Source organism: Puma concolor, chromosome B3 (assembly GCF_028749965.1).
Source record: "Puma concolor isolate L17-30 chromosome B3, mPumCon1.1.hap2, whole genome shotgun sequence".
Classification (NCBI taxonomy): Eukaryota; Metazoa; Chordata; class Mammalia; order Carnivora; family Felidae; genus Puma; species Puma concolor.
Window position 1 is genome coordinate 19277671 of NC_141672.1, and position 24659 is coordinate 19302329.

Sequence of the window (24659 nt, forward strand, 5' to 3'; positions counted from 1 at the left end):
TCTCTCTCTGTCTCTGTCTCTCTCTCAAACTCTCAAAAATAAATAATTAAAATCTAAAAATAGAATATCACAGATAGTGAATGTGGATTTAATTAAAAATTGCGATTTAAATATTAGGAGGTTGGGGTGTGTGTGCATGTGTTTGGGTGATGGTGCTTTAAAAATAGCTATCCCTTCAGACGACTTCGAGAGATAAATCAAGAAACAACATCAGTAACAGTGTACGAAGCAAAGTATTAAGGAGTATGGAAGTAAATACCAGAAGAAACGGCTATAGGAGTTGGAAGTAGATGGCTCTGGGCAGCAGGTCTGTGAGAAGAGTTGAATGGATGACAGATTTGCAACATAAGCCTTTCTTGCGTTTTGCAAACAATAAAATGAACAATCTCTTTAATACAACTACGATCATCCTCTTAGCATCACAAAACCATTTTTAAATTAGCCAATAGCCACAATCTCACAGTCCAGAAATGAATGCTATTTACTTTTTTGGTGTATTTCCTCCCAAATTTGGACTATGGATTCTTTTCAGATACTTCATTCATTCATGTAAGCATATTTACAAAGCACTAACTGTGTGTCAGACCTAGGGACGGACATTGGCGACAAAGACGATTAAAACACTCTCTCACCTCAAATGGGTCAGATCCTGTGACAGGAGGTGAGCACCAATGTAGATCATAAAACAAGGCAACAAATGCAGGCACAAAGATATAGAAAGGAAAAGAAAAGAGATCAAACTGGAAAATCCAGAAGTATGTGGAGATTAAATAATACACTTCTAAATAACACATGGATCAAAGAAGAAATGCCAAGGAAAATGGAAAAAAGATTTTGAACTAAATGAAAACACAATTTACCAAAATTTGTAGGACACAGTGAAAACAGCCCTCAGAGGGAAGTTTATGGCACTGAATGCGTATATTAGAAAAGAAGAAAACCTAAAATCAATAATCTAAGTTCCCACCTTATAAAGCTAGAAAAGGAAGAGCCATGGAAATCCAAAGGAAGCAGAAGAAAAGAAATAATAAGAATTAGAGCAAAATCAATGAAACTGAAAACAGGAAGTCAACGGAAAAAAATCAATAAAACTGAATGCTTATTCTTTGAAAAGATCAATAAAATTGATAATCCTCCATTCAAACTAATTAAAAAGAGAGACAGGGAGAGAGAGAGAGGGAGGACACAAATTTAATCATAAATTTATCCAAATTCATTTTTATCAATGGCTGTGTTTAATGGCTGGCTCATAAAATTCCTGAAAACTTAATAATCATTACTCATGATCTCATAAGGCTGGCATCAGCACACCACTGGTTGTCTTATGAGGCAGTAATGCTTCCTGGAGAAGGAGAAACCTCAGGTGAGTCTTAACAGGTAAGTAGGAATTAGCTGCCAAATGGATTTGCATATGGAAAGGCAGATAGCACATTAAGGCACAAGGGTCATACAGTGATGAGGGGAGCTGATTCGTGGATGGAAATATAAGCAGTTCTGTGTTTGAGATTGAGATGAAATCCTCAGAAAGCAAGGGTCATGATAGGAAAGATCCTGCAAACTACATTAAGGGACTTGGAATTTTTCCTGCAGGCCACGGGGGGCTGCTGAAGGATTGAAAGGAGAGTAGTCCGTTACTCAAATTTATGGCTGAGGCATGAACTTCTGGCGAATCTTTGTAGAATGAGTTTGAGAAGGAACAAGGCTCGAGGCATGTCAACCAGTTAGGAGGCCTTTGCGGTGGTTCGGGGAAGTGATGATATGAGCTGATTCAAAGACAGTTGTACTTAAGAAGAGGTGACAGATTCCAGAAATATTTAGGAGGTAAAATCATCAGAATGGGTGATTGACAAGAAGGGGGAAGGGGTGGGAGGGAGAAATCAGGGATGGCTTCCAGGTTTCTAGCTCAGCTTATGAACGTGGGGACCATGGCGAAGAAAAGGAGTGAAGAAGGAAGATGAGACTTCTGAAGAATGCTGACTAACTCAGAGTTGATAAGTGGAACATCTATGTGGAAATACCTTACAGGTCTAGCTGAAGATAAAGGTAGTTACAACCTTAGTAGTGGCTGAAATCTAGGAAGAAAAGAGGGGGGGCGTTAGAGCTATGGACCGAGGCAAAACCTCGAGATATATCTGCATCTTTAACAGATTGTCAGAGGACGTAGGGCCGGTTCTGGAAACAGGACTGAGCAGAGAGGTAAGAAGCAAACAGGAGAACATGAAGCATACAGTCCAGGAAGAAAGACCATTAAAAAAGCAAGGATTGGGGGCACCTGGGTGGCTCAGTCAGTTAAGTGTCCAACTTCGGCTCAGGTCATGATCTCGCGGTCCGTGAGTTCGATCCCTGCATCGGGCTCTGTGCTGACAGCTCAGAGCCTGGAGCCTGTTTCAGATTCTGTCTCCCTCTCTTTCTGACCCTCCCCTGTTCATGCTTTGTCTGTCTCTGTCTCAAAAATAAATAAATGTTAAAAAAAATTAAAAAATAATAAAAAATAAAAAAGAGCAAGGATTGGAAAACAATGTCAATAATGCCAAATGAAATTCAGTTGTCATTTTTTTTGCCTAAAATTAAAATGATATTTTTCTTATGTTATAAAATATGTTATAAATATCTTCTCAACTGGTGCTCTGACTTTTAGCAAATTTTAGCACACAAATATTATGGACTTACTTTGGAATAGTGACAAAAATAGAGAAATAAAAAAGGAAGAAATGTAATACTTTCATTTTACTTCCCAGAGTTAGTAACTGTGAACATTTTAATTTTATGTGATATAGGACTTTTCTGAATGTGTGTCTGTATATACATATAAATTAATGTGTATTTCAATTGACAAGGAAATGCACTGTACTACTTATAAAAAAACAGTACAAATAATGACCATAATATTCAGCACGTGGCTATATTATAATTTGCACAATCGATACCCATTATTGGAAACTTTAAATTACTATCATTATTCTCATCTATTTTAAGAAGTGCTGCAATAAACATCTTTGTACTTAAAACTTTTGTGTTTAATTTGTCTTTTTTTTCTTTTAAGCATATACTCCAAATATAAAATTAACTGAGTTAATTCATATAAACACTTTCAAGGATCTTGACACATTTTATGTACATGCTTTCTGGAAATTAGGTCTGATCAGAATTCTACCAGTACTCTAAAAGATGCTCATGTCCCCAAGACCTCAGCAGGATGCAGACATCTCCAATTTTATCTGTATTTTAAAATAGTTTCCATAGATCATTGACTTGGAATGATAAACAGATTTTTTTTTGTTTATTTATTTTGGGAGAGAGAGAGAGAGAGAGAACACTGGAGGAGCAGACAGAGTGGGAGAGAGAGAGATTCCCAAGCAGGCTCTGCACCATCAGCACAGAGCCTGATGTGGGGCTCGATCCCGTGAGCCATGAGACCATGACCTGAGCCTAAATCAAGAGTCAGACACTTAACCAACTGAGCCACCCAGGCATCCCTGATAAACAGATTTTAAAGTCAAATGTTTTTAAATCAAGTTATAAACTAGATGTAAAACCAGAATGAACCAAGAGGAGCAGGTGATCCCTTATTTTGGCAGAGTAGATTTTCACAGCTTTCTGTGTGCAACCTCTGTGGGTGAGTTGTTACCCTGTGCCTTGCTTTTGCTACCATGCTTATATTCAACCTGGTATATGTGCCATTATTGGCACAGCCTTCTTCTCTCTCTGCGCCTTGTCCAACTTGTAAGTTTCTTCAAGTTATTTCTGAAAGATCCTATACCTATTATGCATTACACAGCTCATCATTCAGTTACACACTTCCTTACTCGGGGTGTTCCTTTACTTTTCTTACTTGGGCTGCAAGATCTGGAAGGTAAAGACAATGTCATTAGTCAGGTCCTTGTTGTCACCCATGAAACATGTCCTTGCATGGCCTTGAGTGGGCACTTGGGAAATACAGAGAAAAGCACAAAATCATAACCCCACTGTCTGCACTAGTAGCTAATTGCATATTCTAACAAAAAAGTAGAAGTTGGCTGAAAAAAATTGTTAAACGTTTCATAGACTGTGAACATACATATATATATATATATATATTTTTTTTTTTAATTGGATAGCTTTCCAAATGATTTTAAAAAGGGAAGGTATGACCTATGATGTATGTGTGTTTTATATTGTAGAGGGGTAGGAAATGGATGGGTAGAGAAAGGGACAGATATGGATGACCAATTTTCCCATATGAAAGCTAAGTTAAAGAAATATTACTCATGTTGCTTTAAACCAAAGCTGGTAGGAGAAAGATTGACCTAGAACTTTAGCTGACTTTCTGGCCAATGCTAGTGTTACACCACCTTTAAGACTACACACTTAAAATGTTTATATTTTCAATTCTATTTCTTCATGTACAATGTAGTCCCAAAATATTTATAAAATCTATAATTTAGGGGCGCCTGGGTGGCTCAGTCAGTTAAGCAACTGACTTAGGCTCAGGTCATGATCTCTTGGTTTGTGAGTTCAAGCCCAGCATAGATAGGTCTCTGTGCTGACAGCTCGGAGCCTGGAGCCTGCTTCAGATTCTGTGTCTCTCTCTCTCTGCCCCTTCCCCACTCACATTCTGTCTCTCTCTCTCTCTCTCTCTCTCTCTCAAAAATAAATAAAATGTAAAAATTTTTTTTAATCTATAATTTAATCTCAAACTTGAAGTGTAAACATTTCAGTAATCTTAAGTGATCAGAGCCAGAAAGCATCTGCACACTTTTTTCTTTTCTTTTTTTTTTTTTTTTTTACAATTTCTCCTAAAGCAAGTTACTTCTCTAAGTATCAATCTTGTTTTCTCTTTGTATATTTTCTCTTTCATAAGCACCTTTATTTGAAAAATGTGACTTTTGTTTAAATACCTAGGTAATATGGCTTTGTGTTATCATTAATAACTATTAATAGCTCATGTTCTTTCTTTGGACACAATATTGCTTTTGCTATAGGTGTTTCTACGGTGTATCTTTGTGTACATAAAACCACTAGCATTAGAAAATCTGTTTAAAAAGGAATGCCCATAGCTTCTCTGAGTAGACCTTAATACATGTACACGTGTGACTGTTTGTGTTTGTGTACCTATAAAGTCTAATGTAGCAGGTTACAGTATTAAAGCTGTTTCAGTGATATAACTCCTCAATGTATCATTTACAATTTTACAGGCTTGGGTAACTTTGTTAAATGTTGGCCCATCTGTATCTTCATGCTTATATGTGCCGGTGTGTATGAATATGTGTTTGTATAAGCATTTACACACACACACACACACACACACACACACACACACGAATTTGTGGATGTATACATGATGCAACTGAGAGGAACCCTTGGGAAACTTCTCCCCCTGTAGTTACCATCAAGTGATAGGATCTGATGGTTTTCAAGACCACGTTGAGCAAGATTTGACTTCTAAGTTTGCCATGCGGAGGTATGTCTTTATATGTTTAATTTTCTCAGCAATTAGACCTCCAGGGGAGTTGCAACAAGTGTATTCAGCTCTGTGGTTGGTGTTTCACATCCTTCTGGAACATCGTTCCAGCCCTCTGCATTCTGAGTGGCGTGCCCATCAGTGTCTTTGCAGAGATTAGTGTGGGGTCTACATAATTGAGTAAAATCTGGATGTCAAGGGTTTTTCAGCCTGACCCCCAACCCCAGCTCTCTCAGCAGAGAAACACACAGCTCCCATCTCCACCTGCCTGCGTGGATACCGTTTCCTTAACGAAGGAGCCCTTGTAATAGGAAGGACTCCGGTTTCAAGCTAGCTTCTGTTTCTTTCTATCCCCAGGATGTAATTATCTCATGATAAGCACCTTTGTGTCTAATGACTTAATTAGGTAATCACATAAGTGCTGTGAGTGATGTTTTGTGTGATGAAAATGTGTAGTATGGAGTAAGTCATCAAAGTTCCTCAATGCTGGACAGGAAAGCATAAATACCCAGTCTATGAGTTTAATTTTTCTCCCCGCCACCAGACTTTTTTTTTTTTCTTTTCTTTTGAGGGAAAAGGAAGGTGGGAGAAAAAAACCTTCTTTATACTAAACACATGGGGGAGGGTATAATAGTGTTTTCCTGAGCCCTGACACTTTTTAATTTGCCCTCCACGCATACACAGAGAGTTTAATGGAGAATTGTGCTTTTTTCCCCCCAAAATAAAGCCCATTAGCCAGAAAGCAGCAACAGATGTTTGAATGCTGCGGTTTCTTACTTTTTCTTTTGCTTTCCTTTTTCCTTACTGTATTTATGTATTTTGTGGGTGTGGTTAGCAGGTAAAAATTGGCATTTCTGGAACTGTAACATTTCAGTTTTATTCTGGCATTCAGAGGCACACATTCAGTGAAAGTGACTCAAGATGTTGTTTTCCCAACTGTCATTAAGCAATTTGATGTGACTTTCTCTACAAGTGTTGTATGACTTTTAATGAACCAGTAGACCCATTGCTGTCTTGTTGTCTCCCTCAATTGGTTTATGTATGAAGGGTTTTGTTAACTTTGACAAATGATGTTTTTAAAATGTTTACTCTGACACAGTGTGTTAACCCAAAAACAAAATTACAAGAAAACATAGGTTGAAAAACCTGTCCTTGCAATTTTCAAACTCTCTTCTCAGGTCTCTTCATATTCAAATATTAAATAGTTTTTTTTCCATTAATTAAATAAGAAATCACTACAAGAAATGGGTCAAATCTCAAGTCCTACTGTAAATTTGAATAATTATATAATATGTTAATCTGTCTTTTCCAATTGCTTTTTTTTCCTTTCCATTTCAGTTTTTCCTTTCCCAGAAGGCTTTCTGGAATCACAACAGTCTAAAATAATATTTTCTTACCCTAAGAATACAGCATTATCTATACCATTGATTTGTCAGTTTACCTGCAGTTAGTTACTCCTTCATGCATTTATTCATTTTCATTTAATAGATTTTTATAAAATTCTTGTTATATTTTTTTATTCTAGTACTTCTTTTGTTGTATTATTGATGTTATGTACATTAAAAATGTCATTCAACTGTTTGTTTACTGATTAATTTCATCACACAAGGTTCTAAACTTCTTAAGGGTCAAGGACTCACACACCATTGCCAAACAATAATCATTGGATTTTTTTTTAAAACCCAGTGTTGCCAGAGACCAAATAATCGATGGACATACATTTTTAAATGTTAATGTTCCCACAAATAGTGAATATTACACTGAATATTTGTACATTCTGGAAGAATATTTGTACATCTCAAGATGCAGTGACTCAACATCTTGAGTCACTACCAATGCATCCAAATGAAATAGAGCAAAGCATTCTGCTCAGAAACTAAAATTGTGTTTCTAGTCCAAGAGTTTGCAGAGAAGGACTCAATGTCTCGTACCATGAAGAGATGAGGGTTAGATGTAGGCATGGATTTACAGGGTGCAGTGCAGGACCGATGAACACTTTTGTACCCCCAACTGAGCGAGAAGAACAGTGGTTTCTGACACAAGATGTTAAGGCATCCTCAAACACTGTAATAAAACTTTTCACGTGAGTTTCTACCAAGTTGTTTCTAGGAGAGCTCGTGATCTATGACAAGTTCCTGACCCTCCCTTTGTGAAATTGTGGTGAGCGTCAGAATCTCCTAGAAAACTTGTTAAGCCTTTGAGCACAGCAAATCTCCAGGAGCACGCCGCCCACAATTGTCAGTTTGCTCTAACGGATTACCAGAATTGGGAAAGACCTGAGACAATGCAATCCAGTGATTTTTAAGAGGCACCGGTATTGTCTTAGGGCTGAAAATTCTACAAATGGGTAAGGCATTCCAGTAGATCTGATCTAGGCTCTCAGGAGTGAATGGAAGGTGTTGAGTCCCAAGAAAGGCATTTTGTGGATAAGGAAACAAAAGGCAAAACAGAAAACTGACCCTGAACGAGGCAATTAGAGGAAGGAGCGCTTTCAGGTGTGTAGAAAAGGCAGCTCCTCTTGAGTCATACTTGTGAGACAGTCTGGCAAAAGGTAGCTGGGCACACGTTATTAGAACAAAGAATCCATCCTTTCGACCACAAACATGTATAAAGCAGAACAGGAAGGGACACAGAGAATACTTTTTGATAATGATAGAATCAGAATTTTGTAAAAAACAAACCAGGACTTTTGATAGAGGTGAATGGAGCCTCTCTATATGGTAATGAACTATTCACCACTCTGACTTGCCTCAGTGAGAGGGACCATTAACTACCTTAGGAGTGCTAGAAAGAACATTAGCATAACAGGCCGATCTAGCTCACGGGTGATACTCCTTCGGGTCACTTAGGGAAATAGGTTTTACTGATTTCTGAAAGGTGGCTCGATGCAATCTTTATGGGCAATTTTGAAGAAGAAATGGACATCTATCCAGCCTGGTTCTCAGATGCCATAGGTGATATATATTAGATCACGCTAAATGCACAAAAAGAAGGTTTCCTGAATTCACATGAGTTGAAGAAAAGCCCTAAAATGAGAGCAGAAAAATAGGGGAGTTTGGGAGTCAGAGAATGTTTTCTGCAGAGGTTGGCCATCTACCAAAAAAAAAAAAAAAAAAAAAAAGAACTGAGCTCCTGAAAACTGCTTAAAAATGTATATAGGATACAAATAAATGATAGAAAAATTTCAATTAAGGTAATTAAGAAGTGGTACACAACTTCATACAATTTTTATTAGCACTGATAGCACAGTGCCTAACACCATATGTTTTGTTTGGGGAATTTTTTTTTTATTTTAAATGAATAAATAAAAGGTAAAGAGTATCTTTCAAATAAATGAATGAAAGATGTGGCAACACAATGCTTCCTTTTAAAGTATTATTTCGTGATGTGATACACTTGAAAATAAGCCCCACGTTAATTGGCACCAAGAACAGATGCCTTGTCTTATTTGGCTCTTACACTCCCAGCACACAATTAGTACTAAAAGCAGAAAAGCAAGACAAATATATTGGGGGACATATGGTAAGATGATGGACAAATGGGAGGAGTCAAAGGTGAAAGTTCAGAGTGTCCATATCAACTTCAATCTCTATTCTTTTCACCTGGAGAGCAGATGACCTTGACTATTGTTCCTGTGAGCCAGTTGAAAACCTGACCCACTCAAGAGCTCAATATTCCAATTCACCCAAAGAAATTCAAGAATATATTGAATCCTATTTATCTCATATTTTCTGTTTATATGAAGACTGCTATAAGACAATCCCATCAGGATATTCTTTGAATGCCTAATCCTGATCTCCTGTGTTGTAATTTGCACTCATACCCATGATTTCTTGTCTTCAGTAGGGATTAAAGACAGCTGCTTGCAATTTGCAGCACTAAGATGCTAACATAACCTTTGGCATAATTGGAGACCATTATTAGGCTGTCCTTTAGACTTCTCTTTCCCAGGCTAAATAATTTGTGTTCTTTAACCTTTCTCATTACTCTCATTTTTAAATCTGTGAACCATCTCTAAGGTTCCCTGGTGGTGTTTGTACAAGGTATGATACAAGGCAGGACAGGAACGGGGCTATTTCCATATAAGCTCTGGAAGTCAAGCTCCCACTTCAGCCAAGATCCCATTTCAGAGAGCAAAACAGGCTCACCCACAAACCTGGGAGTCTTAAGAAAGAAGAGCTGACATGAGGAAGAGAGAGAACCAATCAGAGTAGTCTAAGGTGAAGGGGACCAATCAGAGGTGTCTTCAAGGTCAGAATCATGCTTCTGGGAAAGCCTGTCCTTGGCGCCTGCTGAAGTCTGTACAGCAAACTACAGAGTTCCAAAGCGTAGGAAGATGTAGGACAACAGTCCGTGTGCACTTGTTCAGGGCCGAGGAAAGCAGCCAAGAAGTCTCAGTATCGAAGGAGCTGGATGTCTAGGCCCGGTGAGCTAGCCACACTTGACGGACAGAAAGGGCAGAAAACACAAGAAGCATTCTGAGCGCTGGGAACACCAACAGAAGACGGCAAGGTCGATGCTGTGTTTCCTGGAGGGAGCTCCTTCCTTCTTCCTGCTTGTCAGGAGCCAGTTTTTAAGATATTATGCACACTATCCTTCCCTCTCACAATATGAGGTAAAGAAGTTTGCGCAAGTAGCTATGGTAAGAAGTACGCAGAACAGTTGTCAACAGCTTTCTAAAAGTACACTAATCCATTAGCAATCATTACAGAGTATGCTTCGAACAAACACCTATTGTGTATCCCGCCGGCACTCAAAGCTAAATCATTGTTTCAGTGCTGGACTATCCCCCCAAATTAAGTCCTCCGTGCGTTTTTCTGATGAGAGCAATAAATAGGTATTTTCATGGCGGAACGTGAAGGAGATTAGAGGGAAATCTAGATATCTTCCTTAGCAAGAGAGTTTTCCATTTATTCCTCAAATATTGTTGATTACTTTTATAGTCTATTACTAAGTAAGACTTAGTATCTGAACTCAAGGAGCTTACGATAAGAAAGCAGCTTGCAACTGAAATGAGCTATAAAATTCCGCAATGCACAGAGGAAGAAAATACAAGTCTTAAATAAAAGTTAATTAATGACTCCTCAACCTCTTTATAGGCTAAATATGCACATGGAGATTTTATATGACCTACATTGAAGGTATTTTTTTAAAACTTTTTGCTTAACATTGTACCACTTAAAAAGTTCTTTTACCTTACTTCTCAGAACACTTTCTGAGCCCTAGGTTTAGATAAGATAAAAGGAATGAGTTTTATGAATAAGAGACAAGAGGTAAAGCCAGGTTTTCATAGTCTAGGTATAGGCTTCTATATTTAATTTTTTTAAATTATATATATATACATATATAATAAAAATTTATATATTTTAATTACAACATTGGTAAGCTATTTCTCAAATTAGCTCCCAGTTTATATGTAATCTTCATATAGTCGTGACAGTGAAATCAGGCCATTTTGGAGCCTAATTTCTGTAGATTTAGAAGCAGGTAATCAAGAATGTTACCAAAAGTGTTATAGGATAAAATATGGCTGTTTACTTGCATCTTTCTCCTCTTCAACGATGCTCGTGAGACTATTATGTTAATAGTGACCTTTTACAATAAAAGTGTTTAAAATAGCACAGATGAAGATAAGGAACAGTAGGGAGGTGAAAAGATAGAAATAAAAACACAAACTGTGAATAACAGGCTAAGTAGCTTGAAATTTTAAATGTTAATTATAATAAGACTGGACTCAAATTTCTGATTTGATTCCACTTGGTTTGGGAACCTTTCCAAACAAAGAAGCAAAGTTATGTTCATAATATATAAATTTTACCTTGTCAAAGGTAACCATTCTTTCTAGGGAAAAACGAAATACGAAGTAATAGTGTCTGTATCTCACCCAATTCAGGAAAGTTCAGAAATATTGATGCCAAGGGAAAGTTTCCTATTTTCCTTTGAGTGACAGAATCAGATATCAACATTGTCACACGAACAGCCAGGTCTGGGATTAATTCCTTGGCCAACATGAACAGACACAAAAGACTTTTCAGAAAAGCTGTGCTTTGCTCCTCTCCCTGTGGTGCTGGTTTTTAAAACAAACAAACCAACCAAAAAGGAGGAGAAGGCATTTTCAAGCAGATGAAAACTAAACCAATAAAAGCCTACAATGATGCCTTTTAAAAAGGAAATGGGCAGGCTATTCAGTAATAATATATGTCTTCTCCATGGCTAATATTTTCTTCAGGCCATAGTTACTCAGTGATAATTCCCTTGCTTAAAAGTAAGCAATTCAAGCCTGTTAAAGATAATTGTTTTATATCATAGAAAAGGTATTAGGTTCAAGTCATATGGTCCAGTCTCCTATGTGAATTGGGGATGTAACAATGGATGTGTATTAATTTTTTTTTTTTTTTACCCAGGTAAACTGTTTCCAGCGTCGACATACAATGTTACAAATTACTTGAACAAAATTTGATACATGGACTGAAAACCTCTGCTTTCCCACACCCCTATCTCTTCCCCCTCACCCCACCCCATCCTGACACAGGATATTTGCTGCTTCGAACGATGTCATTCCTCTTTACTTAATTATTCCATCCTTTAAATTGTTTTCTGTGTGCATATGAATTCAGTTGCCATTTTTTCCCTAGAGAAATATATAAAAATATCTAAACACACCCACCCATACACACACAAGTCGTTTTACTATATAATTGCATAACTAGAGAATGGCTGTCTTGACGAATACACTTACAGAAAAAGCACTTGGACTTTGACAGTGGCTACTCTAATTTCATAATTTAATGTGAAAATCTATTTCCAAGTTCTATTCAGGTCCCCCCTCAAACAAAAATAAAAATCAAACAGTAACTAATCAGACCAATGCACACTTTATGTTTGAAACACTTACAAATCTTACAGACTTCACTGAAATTTAGAGCTAAGGGAAAAGAGAGAAAACATGTGCCAGGCAATACATTATGACTTAAAACTTGGCTACATTTGAACTTTCAGAGAGATACCACGTCCCAGATAATACAGATATTTTTAGGAGAGGCCTACTAATAAATAGAATCTTTGCTGTAGGATGATTCAGTTGACTTTTAAGGCTTCCCTTTGTGATAGTGTGATTACTGTTTTACTTATTAGGCTCTCAGAGGCCAAATTCTATAATTAAGAGTGATGATTATAGAGTCAAAGTTATCTGGACTCAAATCCTGGCTGCATCAACTTAGTAGCTGTGTGACTAGGGCCAGTTACTTAACCTCTCTCTGCCTCTTCACATGTTACACGCAGAGAGCTGTAGCACCCAACATGATAAGCCTGTTCGGAAGTTCAAATAAACCGGTATGTATGAAATGCTTAAAAATGTATCTATTAGGGGCGCCTGGGTGGCTCAGTCGGTTAAGTGTCTGCCTTCAGCTCAGGTCATGACCTCATGGTTTGTGAATTCGAGCCCCATGTCAGACTCTGTGCTGACAACTCAGAGCCTGGAGCCTGCTTTGGATTCTGTGTCTCCCTCTCTCTCTGCCCCTCCCCCGCTCATGCTCTGTCTCTCTGTCTCTCAAAAATAAACAAACATTTTTAAAAAAGTGTCTAGGGCGCCTGGGTGGCTCAGTCGGTTAAGCGTCCGACTTCGGCTCAGGTCACGATCTCACAGTCCGTGAGTTCGAGCCCCGCGTTGGACTCTGGGCCGATGGCTCAGATCCTGGAGCCTGCTTCCGATTCTGTGTCTCCCTCTCTCTCTGCCCCTCCCCCATTCATGCTCTGTCTCTCTCTGTCTCAAAAATAAATAAAAACGTTAAAAAAAATTTAAAAAAAAATAAAAAAAGTGTCTATTACACAGTGTTGTGTAAATGTCTGCTGTTACTATTGCTATATTATTGCTATATAAAGTTATAAATCTAAATATATAAATATTTAAATACATTTGAAACTACTGGTTCAGAATTTCAACTTAGAAGGGCAACAGAGAAATAAACCTTAACACATAGGAAAACAAAGGTAAGGGACACAAAAGGAACATTCATGGAATTAGCATTTATTAATTTTATCAAATCATAAATTGTTGCAATTATGCAACAAAGTTTCTGTTTTATGAAAACAATAATTGTCTTGGAGTACTTCTGTGACAGTAAGGCAAATCATATCTGTGAGTGATTTGAAGTAATGATAAAAATATGGGTAATACCTGCCCACCTCTCATGTGCCAGGCATTGGCAATGAGATTCCTTTCTCAGGTGTTTGTATCTCCTTGACCTTAGAAAAGACCCTTGGTTGAGAAGAGAAGAGAAGAGAAGAGAAGAGAAGAGAAGAGAAGAGAAGAGAAGGAAAGAAAGAGAAAGAGAGAGAGGGAGGAAGGGTGGGAGGGAAGAAAAGAGAAAGAAAGAAAGAAAGAAAGAAAGAAAGAAAGAAAAAGAAAGAAAGAAAGAAAGAAAGAAAGAAAGAAAGAAAGAAAGAAAGAGAAAGAAGAGAGAAAGAAGAAAAAGAAAGAGAAGGAAAGAAAGAGAAAGAGAAAAAGAGAAATAAAGAAAATAGAGGAAAAAAAATAAAGAGAAAGAAAGGCTCCTTAATTCTTCCAGATCTCAGTGACCACGTTGGCAATTAATAATAGAATCGCATTTGTGCCAAGGCAGTGTGGTTTTGAACAAGAAATAAATGATGACTCTGTGTAACAGTGCCCAGAAATAACACATGTGCAGTTGCATGATGAGAATCTATGGACATTCTCAAGCAGTCACCAACGTGTACAACCATGTTGCCCTGTGATGATCATTCTCAATCATCACTTGTTCCTATTATCATAAACCTCAGCAACACCAGGAACTTATTTCAACTGCCACCGTGTTTGTGAATGTGCTTTAGTGCTCGTTAGGAGAGGTCAAAATGCCAAAAAAAAAAATAATAATAATAATAAAAGTCACAAACACACATGACTTTTATATTACCTACAAGATAATTCGTGAACTTTTAAATTTCTGAATTTATGTCAAGTAAAATCTCTCAATTATTCACACCGTTTCATTGACACTGCTCTCACCAGAGCTCAACAGTACTGTAACATCATGTAGAGATTAGTTTAACAACATGTATTGTTGAGATTTGTTCCTATTTTAATTCAACTCGTCTTTACTAAAATGAGCTTCACATTTATTTGGACAAATCATCTTTCTGAAAACAAATCTGATTAGGTTATTCTCCTGCTTACAAATCTGGGCTAGGTTATGGTTCAGTAACAAATTCCTAGATCTCAGTGAGTTCACAAGCAAAATACAGATTTGGGATGGAGGCTTAAGTGTGTATTCTTTGCAAGGACCACAATGTAAAGCTTGCAGTAGAAACACTGCTGGAACACTGGATTCTCCTCCTGCTTCTCGTGTGCTACCCCCTTTTTTGTTTTGTTGTGCTTCCCACGTACTCTTGCTAGAGGTACTCCACTCTAGTGCGTACAATCCTCCTCAAAGAGTTTGTGGCCGGGGGCCCAGTCTGGTGATCTCTTCAGTGACCCTCCCCAATCAGCCCATCACAACAGGCCTTGCAGCATCCTGTTAGTGAGCCAACTCCCAACACCCCCCAATCCTCCTGTACGGCCACCTGAGCCTCGGCCGGCATGTATCCCAGAAGGATGCGCCCTGCTTGCCCACTGGCTTGACTACCTCTGGTCTGGGTGTCCAGGGAACTTATCCACCATCCACTGCAACCACAAGCCCACCCTGTCCAATAAGATCTGAGTCTCAGCCGTGGGCATCCCCTCCAACCCCTGTTCTGCTGTCCAGGTTGGTCCTCGCTGGGGCGTTCTCCCTGAGCCCGCGAATATTCCTTAGAGTTGTCTTTTTCTCCTTTATAATTTGATTCCACTGCGATAGCTAACAATTCTTTAAATTTAGCTTTTCCTGTTTAAATTGCTATGTGGTTTCTCTCTCCTGATTGGAACTTGACTAATAAAATAACTCACTCCATTAAACTGGACCTGAAATTTGGGTCCCTTGTTGTTGAATTAGAAAAAAAAAAAAAAAACCAAACACAAAAACAAACTCTTCTGAAAGATTATACAGCATTGAAACAAAGCGTTATTTTGTATAGAGAGGGGTGTCTTCCCAGATGCCAAGCCAGGCAATTAAATGAAATAGTATCTCAAATAAAGCAGCACTTTCACAGCCTGTAAAGATTGGTGTGATCAATTCATACGCAGAAATGGACCATCACCCAGGCGTGGAATAAGCTGTTTGTCTAAAGCTTCCACCTGATTTTAAAAAGACGCCCCTGAACTTCAACGGATACATTTTGATTTAAAGAAACAAATGTTAAGTACACGCTTTAACAAACAGGAAACAGAAAGCACTGACGTACTTCTAACTGCCTTAAAATTATGCACTGAATCTTAAAAGTGTTAAAGATGTTATGATCACAGGCAAGAGTTTGGAAAGCGGGGTGTGATCATTAGGATGTATCTAACGGGAGATGCCCAAAGTGATTTTTGGTGTGTGAACATGATGACAGAATAGACTCAAATGTCGACTAGGATCCTGAAGAAGAACGTGGAAGGCGGGTGAACGGACAAATGTGTGCTACGGTCGAGCATTAAAAAACAAAAAGCAAGAACACACATTTAATGATCTTTACTCACCACAAATTGTTACGAGTCACTCGGTTTGTTTGTTTGCTTGTTTGCTGGGAAATAGGATTTTTGAAATGAGTCATGCTCTTTCTCATCTGTAGGTTTGAACATATCTGTTAGTGGTTAACAGGGTATCTAGGGGGCTGGAGACGTTGTCTTTCCCCTCCCCCACCAGAAGCTCCCGCTGCCAAAAATTCAAAGCAAAACTCCAACCATCACTCCTTTTTCTCCTCCTGCTAATCCCTAATGGCTCAATTCAGCTGCCACCTCCTTGGCATCTGTGCCTGACCCATCTCTTTCCCACCCCTCCACTGGCCTCGTCACTCCCCCACCCTCACCCATGCCACCCCACAGGCGTAGCTGCGCACACTTTGCTCCCACAGGGCCACGTTCGTTTTCATTTAGCATTTGTTGCCTCTCTTTAGTTTCATCTATTTGCTTCTCTGCCGCAACTGTTCATTGTGAACTTTACAAGGGCACGTGTTCCGCACTGATTTTTCTTTGTATTTAAAAGCCCGGAACAGAGCTGGTGCATAAGAGCTCAGTGAACGTTTGGTGCGTGGAACGACGGGTGCAGAATTTCAGACACCAACCAAGATGCTGAAGGTAAAACGGGAAAATGCTTCATTAAATGATCCTCGTGGAGTTCACAGTGTAAATGTGGGAACTGTCTGGTAATTATCCGTTCATGCCGCTGTGAGAAAATTGCACAGAAGGCTTTGGGAATTCTGGCTAATCCATATAGCATTTATTGTGTGCCACAGACTAAGTGCACGTTGGCTACATTAACTCCTTTCTACTTTCAGGGATTTGACTTGAACCAAGGAAGCCTAACCCTAGGCTCGATGTGCTGAATGAAGTAAGTATGAAGAGGGATGCCATTCCAAAGGTGGCACTTGAACTGAGATGCCATGTAATATTTTGGAAACAAAAAAAGATAAAAATAAATCTATCATTGTTTAATGGTTTTAACTGTGTAAACATTTAATTTTTTCTTTTTTTATGTTGATTTATTTATTTTGAGAGAGAGAGAGAGAGAGAGAGAGAGAGAGATGAGGAGGGACAGAGAGAGATGTAGAGATAGGATCTCAAGCCAGCCGAACGCAAGGCTCGAACTCAACAACCGTGAGATCATGACCTGAGCCAAAATCAAGTTAGCTGCTTAAATGACTGAGCCACTCAGGCACCCCCTTAATTATTATTTCCATGTAAGGCAAGGTCTTATATTGGAAACCAGAAGCTCAGAAGAATTATTATTTTTTAATGGAGAGAATTCATTTCAGGAATTATTTATCTGAGTTCCAAATATTTGCCAAAGACTGTGCTTTTTGTTAAAGAATCACAAATTAACTGACATCAGTCTTGTCCTCTTAGGGCCCGACATCAAATAGGAGATTCAGATTCATTTATTTAACACATAATTTTCTGAGTGCTATTATGTGTTAGGCACTGGAATGAATTAGAGCTGAGATATTCTTTTGGGTTCGTGGATCCAATTCCAACATGTGTGTATGTGTGGAGACACCATCAATCTAGTAAACAATTCTCAGACGCCAGCAGGATGTTGATGTTGACACTATCTCCCGTAGATAGCATCAGATCCCACAGGTGAAGGACTCAGACCCACAACACCATTCCCATCTCTTCACTTCAGATGCTGGTCGCAAGTCCAATTTGTTCCTTGTACTTCTGATTGACGGGGTATAAATCAGAGGTTCCCATGGCACCCTCTGTGGGTTCAATTAATTTGCTAGGATGGCTCACAGAACTCAAAAAATGGTTTGCTCATTGGATTACTGAATTTATTGCAAGAGATATTAAAAGACACAATTCAATAGCCAATGAAGAGATACATAGGCCAAAGTTCCGATCTAAGGAGCTTCTCTTCTCATGAATCTTGGGACCTGGCATTGGCAGCACAAGGAAGCACTCTGGTTTCCAAAGCTGGAAGTTCTCTGAGCCCCCTTCTCCTTCTCCTTCTTCTCCTTCTCCTTCTCCTTCTCCTTCTCCTTCTCCTTCTCCCCCTCCTCCTCCTCCTCCTCCTCCTCCTCGTTCTCCTTCTTCTTCTTCTTCTTCTTCTTCTTCTTCTTCTTCTTCTTCTTCTTCTCTTCTTCTTAATGGTAACTTCATTACACATTAAATCAGTGGCCATTGTTGATTGATTCAACCTCTAGCCTTTCTAATGTTCCTAGATATTTTAATGTTCCTAGATATTAGGTAGTACTGAAAGTTACAACCCTGTATTCATGGTTGGTTCCTCTGGCAGCCGGCCTCCATCCTTAGGTGCTTTCCAAAAATCACCTTATTAATATAAATCCAGCTTTAGAGAAAAGGGGATGGTTATGAATAATAACACACACAGTGCACCTTTATGGTTTTGAAGGATTTTTAATAACAGAGGGAAAAAGACAAAATATTATAACAAAGGATGTTCTTTCTCTTGTCACTGAGGAAATCCCAAGGGTTTTGGGAGCTGTGAGCGAGGAATCATGGATGAGGACCAAGTGTATGTAAGAAATATCTTTTGTTCGTCTGAATAACCATACATATTTCTTATAAATCATGATAGAACAGATATTTAATTAGATGTTAACAAGTTGTGGTAAATAAAACAATACATTATATATATGGAGTACAGAAGTCACACAGTCTTTGAATAAAATAACACTTGATGTATTTCATAGCAATACATCCCTTATTTCAGTAAGGGTCTCTGACCAGCTCTAATACTGTAATTCTTAGATGAATTTGAAAATTGGTAGACTTTTAGAACATAAGGAGATTCATGTAAGAGAAAGCATTTAAAGCTTCTTTGGAGATAAGAGATCAATAAGGATGTAGATTTTTAACTCTATATTTGGTTTGTAAATAGATACCATAGTAAATTTCTTTTCTCTGGTCTTGCCAAGCCTAAGATTTTTGGGCCAAGATACACAATATCAGTGCCTGTGCATTTCCTGGAATTACTGTGACAGGAGCCATCTTCAGTTTATTATATACTGGGGCAGAAACAGATTAAATTATACAGAGTTTTTCAAAAAGAGTCAGGAAATTTGGAAACCATATGAATGCCCGTTTTCCAAAAATTTAATGACTTCTACAGAGAACTGCTTACAAATAATTAAAGACAGGTAGCTTATTGGGAAAGAGATTAATAAGGAGACTTATTATGGGCATGTATTACAGATGAATGATCAACATATTTGTATAGAGGCTGAATGAAATAAAGCTAAAGTGTAGGTCACTTATATTCTTTTAAGAAGATTGGAGATTATTCAGGAGCCACTTTCAGGAAAGAAGAAAAAATTCATTCTGCTTTGTCCCCTTAATTTGATATGTTAAAGCCTGTGTGGGGGAATCACAAATAATTTTCCCTCTACTCTTTGAGGCTCTTAGCTGAGATCCCATCCCCCACCCCATGTAATAAAAGACAAATTAACAGGAGACAAACAAACAGAAGTTTAATAACATGTAAACCTCCTGTATATATGGGGGAAAACCCAGGGAAACTGAATAATACCCAGAAAAAATTCAGGTTATCATCCTAAATACCATCACCAGCTAAAGACAAAAGAAAGATGGGACAGTTATGGGAAGTAACCCAAAAGCACAGTAAACAAGAGTCTGTCTGGTTGTTATGCAGATTTAAGTCATTGCCTTCTTCATTAATAAGAATTTCAAGAAATTTGGTCATCCTCTTCTTGCTGGTACAGTGAAAGAGACATCCTTACAAATGGAGATTCCCCTTATATGTATAAATATTTTTTACTTCTCAATTTTCAAAGTTGTGTCTGTTGTTTCTTAAAAGTAATTAGCGTAGAATAATCCATATGCCAAAGAGGCAAGTTTTGGGGTAAAATCTCTGCTACCCCGGAACAGAACCTGGAAGGCCCCTGGCTCAAGAAAGGCTCAAATGTGTGAAATTCATGTTGTTTCTGCCTTTTCAGGAGGGGAGGCTTTTACATTTATACACTTTAACCATAATGGAAAGCACACGGTCGCTAAAACCCTGGAAAATCTTCTGAAACTTTTCACAGTATAAATTTTGGGGGGGTGCAACTTGGTCAATAATTAATTAATTAAAAATTAATTATTACAATATTTATGTGAATAATTAATTCGCATAGTTTCGACGATACATAATGGCCAAGGAAGAGGGGAGTTGCAAGTTCGCATAATGGAGACTGTTGATCTGTTTATCTTCCCTGCACAGAAAGCCAGAAAAGAAGCAATAAAGAGATGTACTGTGCTTTATGAGACTTTCCTTAGGAAAAATCTAGCAGATTGATTTTGAGTCAACATCCCGTATTCCTATTGTTTTGAGAAGGTGAGGTTGTTTCTCAATTACTATTCTTAAATTCAAGACCACTTTACTGTATACATTGTATATATATCATTGGTTTTAGGTCTGTGACTTAGACCCATAGGCCTTTCTGGGTTCATTGTCACTAGATGCTCATGAGAAGCCATCCAGAGCCTATTGAATAACTCAGCTTCCTTAACTTTTCTTAAATGTTTTTTTTTTTAAAGGCAGGCGAATGCACCATTTTTAGAGATACTTAACCAATTGAGAGAACACAACAGAGTTCATTCCTTTCAAAAATATTGAGCATTTTAAGAGAAAAATCTAGACCAGCCTCAAGAATTAACAGAGCAAATAGTAGTTCTGATTATAACATAAAAGAACACTGGAAGGGGAGTCAAGAGACCAGTGCTTAAGATTGGGCTGAGCATCACTGAGCCTCCATACACTCCTTTATAAAGCAAAATCTTTCAGAAGAGTGTCTCAACCTAGATACCATTGTCAGTTGGGGTAACTCTTTGTTGTGGGGGCTGTCCTCTGCATTGTAGGCTGTTGAGTAACATTCCTGGACTCTACCCACTTGATGCTACTATAATTCCCATTCCTTTGTGACTCCCCTCAAATATGTTTCCAGACTTTGCCAAATGTTCTGTGGGAGACAAAAGTCACCACCTCTGCTTGAGAACCACTAGGCTAACAGCCTTTAAACCTCCTTCCACCTCAGAGTTTCTAACATTCCAAATACCTGAACCCCAGCCTGAAGGCACCTGAAAGCACTCATTCATATCTTTTTTCCCTCCTCTTGGGCAACATGACAAGAAAGTTAGCACGACATTCCAAGGCAGAATGTTACTGAGGCTGAAGGAGACTGAAGGAAATAGGGATTTTCTACAAAAACCTGCAAAAGGAAGAGAAGGAAAAAAAAAAAAAAAAAAAAAGACTTCCCAGTAAGAGGTATTTTTAGTTTCTGCAGAAGAACTGAAAATGTGGCCATAAAATGGCAAGTACCTTTGTACCTACTGACCTTCTCTGATAGTCATCAACCTTTGCAAATATCTGAGAAGTAAGAATGTCTTTTCCCTTCGCTTGGAATCCAGCAAGGCTTGATTAAGACCCCAGCCACCAACTTCTGCTCAGAATCTGTTTCAAAGTTCTTTGCATTCAGCACCCAATCACATTTGCATACTTTTGACTTCCTCTTAGATAATTTCCCTGCTGTGTCTGAGGAGAAAATCATCCTATTCTAGTTTTTCTCTCTTGTATTTACAGCCAGGAGCGACCTTTGCATTTTTCTCTGGCTGTGAACATTGTTTTCTTTTCTTTGTTACCCTGATTACTTGGTATATTCATGATATTGGTACTCAGACTATTTTCTTTTTCTTTTCTCTTTTTTTTTTTCTTGGAATAAAGCATAAAAGAGTGAAAGCCCTGGATAGGGCTTTGGTAGACTGAGGAACACAATTCTTGGCTCCAGATTAGTGAATGGGCAGTTTTGACTCACTTCGGTTTCCTCCTTTAAAAAAAGTGATATGTTTTAACTAAAAGATCTCAGTCTGAGGGATGCCTGTGTGTCTCAGTGAGTTAAGTGTCCACCTCTTGGTTTCAGCTCAGGTCATGATCTCATGGCTGATGGAATGGAGCCCCACATCAGGCTTTGCACTGACAGTGTGGAGTCTGCTTGGGATTCTCTCTCTCTGTCTCTCTCTCTCTCTCTCTCTTTCTCTCTCTGCCCTCTCCCCTCACAAAATGAATAAATAAACTTTATAAAAAGTAAAAAAAAATAAAAGATCTCCGTCTGAGATCACCACATGTCTGGAATTTTCTTGCATAGCCCTGTGGTTTCATGTTCGGATTGTAAACTTAAAGTTAACAAGCCATACATCCTAATTGTGAGTTAATAAATCACGGTCTATACATTACCAATGTATCTTCCTAGCCACCCCTAAGGACATGAGATTCTTGGGAGACCAGATGGTTGAAACATTATTTTTGTCTCATTTTAAAACAAAGAGAAGGCAGTCCCTTCTTTTGGGAGAAGTACTGTTGTTTGTTTTGTTTTGTTTGATCATTACTTTCAGTGCATAGTAGTTCCAACGTTCATGAAAATGCTTTAGGATCTGCCAAGAGGAATTGGGAGAGCATTGCTCTAGTGTTTCTGAAGTGAACGATATAGTAGTTATTACCAGCCAGTACCGTGTGCAAATTCTACTAGATTCAAACATGGAGTGAGGTCTGGAACGATTCCATGTAGAGTCCGTGTTGAGAAAACTCCCTTCTTTTGGACAAAGACTCATTCTGTTAGTTTTAGTGGTAAAATCCATAGAGTTAATCTGCCTGTCTCCCACTCCAGGTAAGGGGATTAATCTGTTTATTAGTAAATGGATGTGTTTCTGGGAGCCACCAAGGTTAGCCAATGGGTTTATTTTCTAGTCTTAATGATGAAATATGGGTACAGTGATGGAAGCCATCTAGTAGCATTTGGGAAGCCAAAATAATTTTTCTTTTTAGAAAGAAATAATGATGCTACTGTTATTCTGCCCACCCCCCTTCCACTGTTGAATGTTTTAGTCGTTTATCATGCTAGTAAACATATCTGTATAGCCTGTAGATAAACGTGGAAACATCAATCTGTTTAGCTAATCCTTATTTTCTCCCCAGTGGGAAACATTATTTTTTCTCTGTTTTATCAGCAACAGAATAACCCTACCTTTCAACAGTTCCTTCCCAGAACTTGTCTCTCTACCTCCCTCCTTAATAAACAAATTCAATGCTGAACACATGGCTTTTACACCTCTATTAATCTTGGCAGACTGTAGGGATGCTGAAACATGCTGGCGAGTAGGAAAGAAGATGCCTTTTCATGTGGCCTTGCAATGCAAACATTTTGGGAGTGTTCAGTTCCTCTGTCACATTGGACTTATACTCATTTTTATTAGAGTTCCAATGACTTTGTTTCCATGGGGAAATTGGTGCTTAACTGAAAGCCTTTGGTAAATGGTAAGAACATATTTTAAGAGTCTCTGTGGGTGAAGAGAAAGATTTTTTTTTTCCTGACTGGGGGAAAACACTTCAAAAAGAAAATTAAAATAAGCTAATGCTTTCCATCAAGGGCTAACTGTTCTCTAGAAAACTGAGTTTAATATAGTCACTTCAACCAGAAATGTTCATCATGTGATACAGTCATAAGGTTGAGAGAAGGGATGAATTTGCTGGGAAAGCATGAACATTTAAAAATACATATATAAGAATTTTTATTAATTAAGGTAATTATAAAATTTTTCATCCAAACTAAGATTCTTTTGAGAATGGGAAGGAATACCATGGGTAAATATGCCGAGACAATAGATATAATTCAAGAAGGTCCTTGGGAAACCTGGAGATATAGATCGTAGCTCTGGAATAACTCACCTGCTGACTAGGCAGTGAGGAAGTCCTCATTTGCAGGCAGTCGGCTGAAAGGCAAGTTCGAGGCATGAGAGAATTCTTCAAGGTGAAGATAACGTGTACAATTTGTTCCAGCGTGCTTTTGTGTTCTAGTCATATTCTTTCTCTGAATAGTATCAACTATACAATAAAATAAATCTCCAAAGCATAACAACCCCTTAAATGTGCAGAACACTTTTCAATTGAAAGTATGACAAGGAATATGACAAACTTTATAAACCAAAAGATCTTCTTTTTTTGTATGACTAAATGCTGGCAGAATCTTTTTAAAAGAAGCAACAAAGCAACATCCGTGTCTGTAAAAGAATAGCCTGTACTCGTAACCATCTACTTTCTTATATATCATTGTTTTTTTTTTTTTTTTCTGTGTTGAAAGGTAACCTGTAGTTAATGGTTACACAAAGCTTTAAGAAGAAAGATTAAGAACGTAATCAGAGATACAAGCAGGTTGAGTATATATAGAATCGAATATGAACTCTAAGTATCCTGACCCCAAATGCTCTATGCAGTGATGGTTAGCAAAATAAATAACCTACTTCATTTGGGACAATTTTCCTTTTAAATTCTGGTTTCATGTCTAGAGATCTTATTAAACCATAAAATATTTTATCCTCTTTATTTTCTAACTTATAAGAGAAAGACTGTCCATTCACTCACTTACACATTATTATACCTAGTCAACCCTTCATTCAACCAGTGAATTATTTCCATAAGTATTTAGTCAGTATCTACAGTATGCCTGAAACCTATGATTTTAGGAAAAGCATCCCCTCCTTGTAATTCCTAAATCAAAACAAACAAACAAACAAAAAACCAAAAACAAAACAAAACAAAACAAAACAAAACCAAAAAACCCTGAAAACCAAACA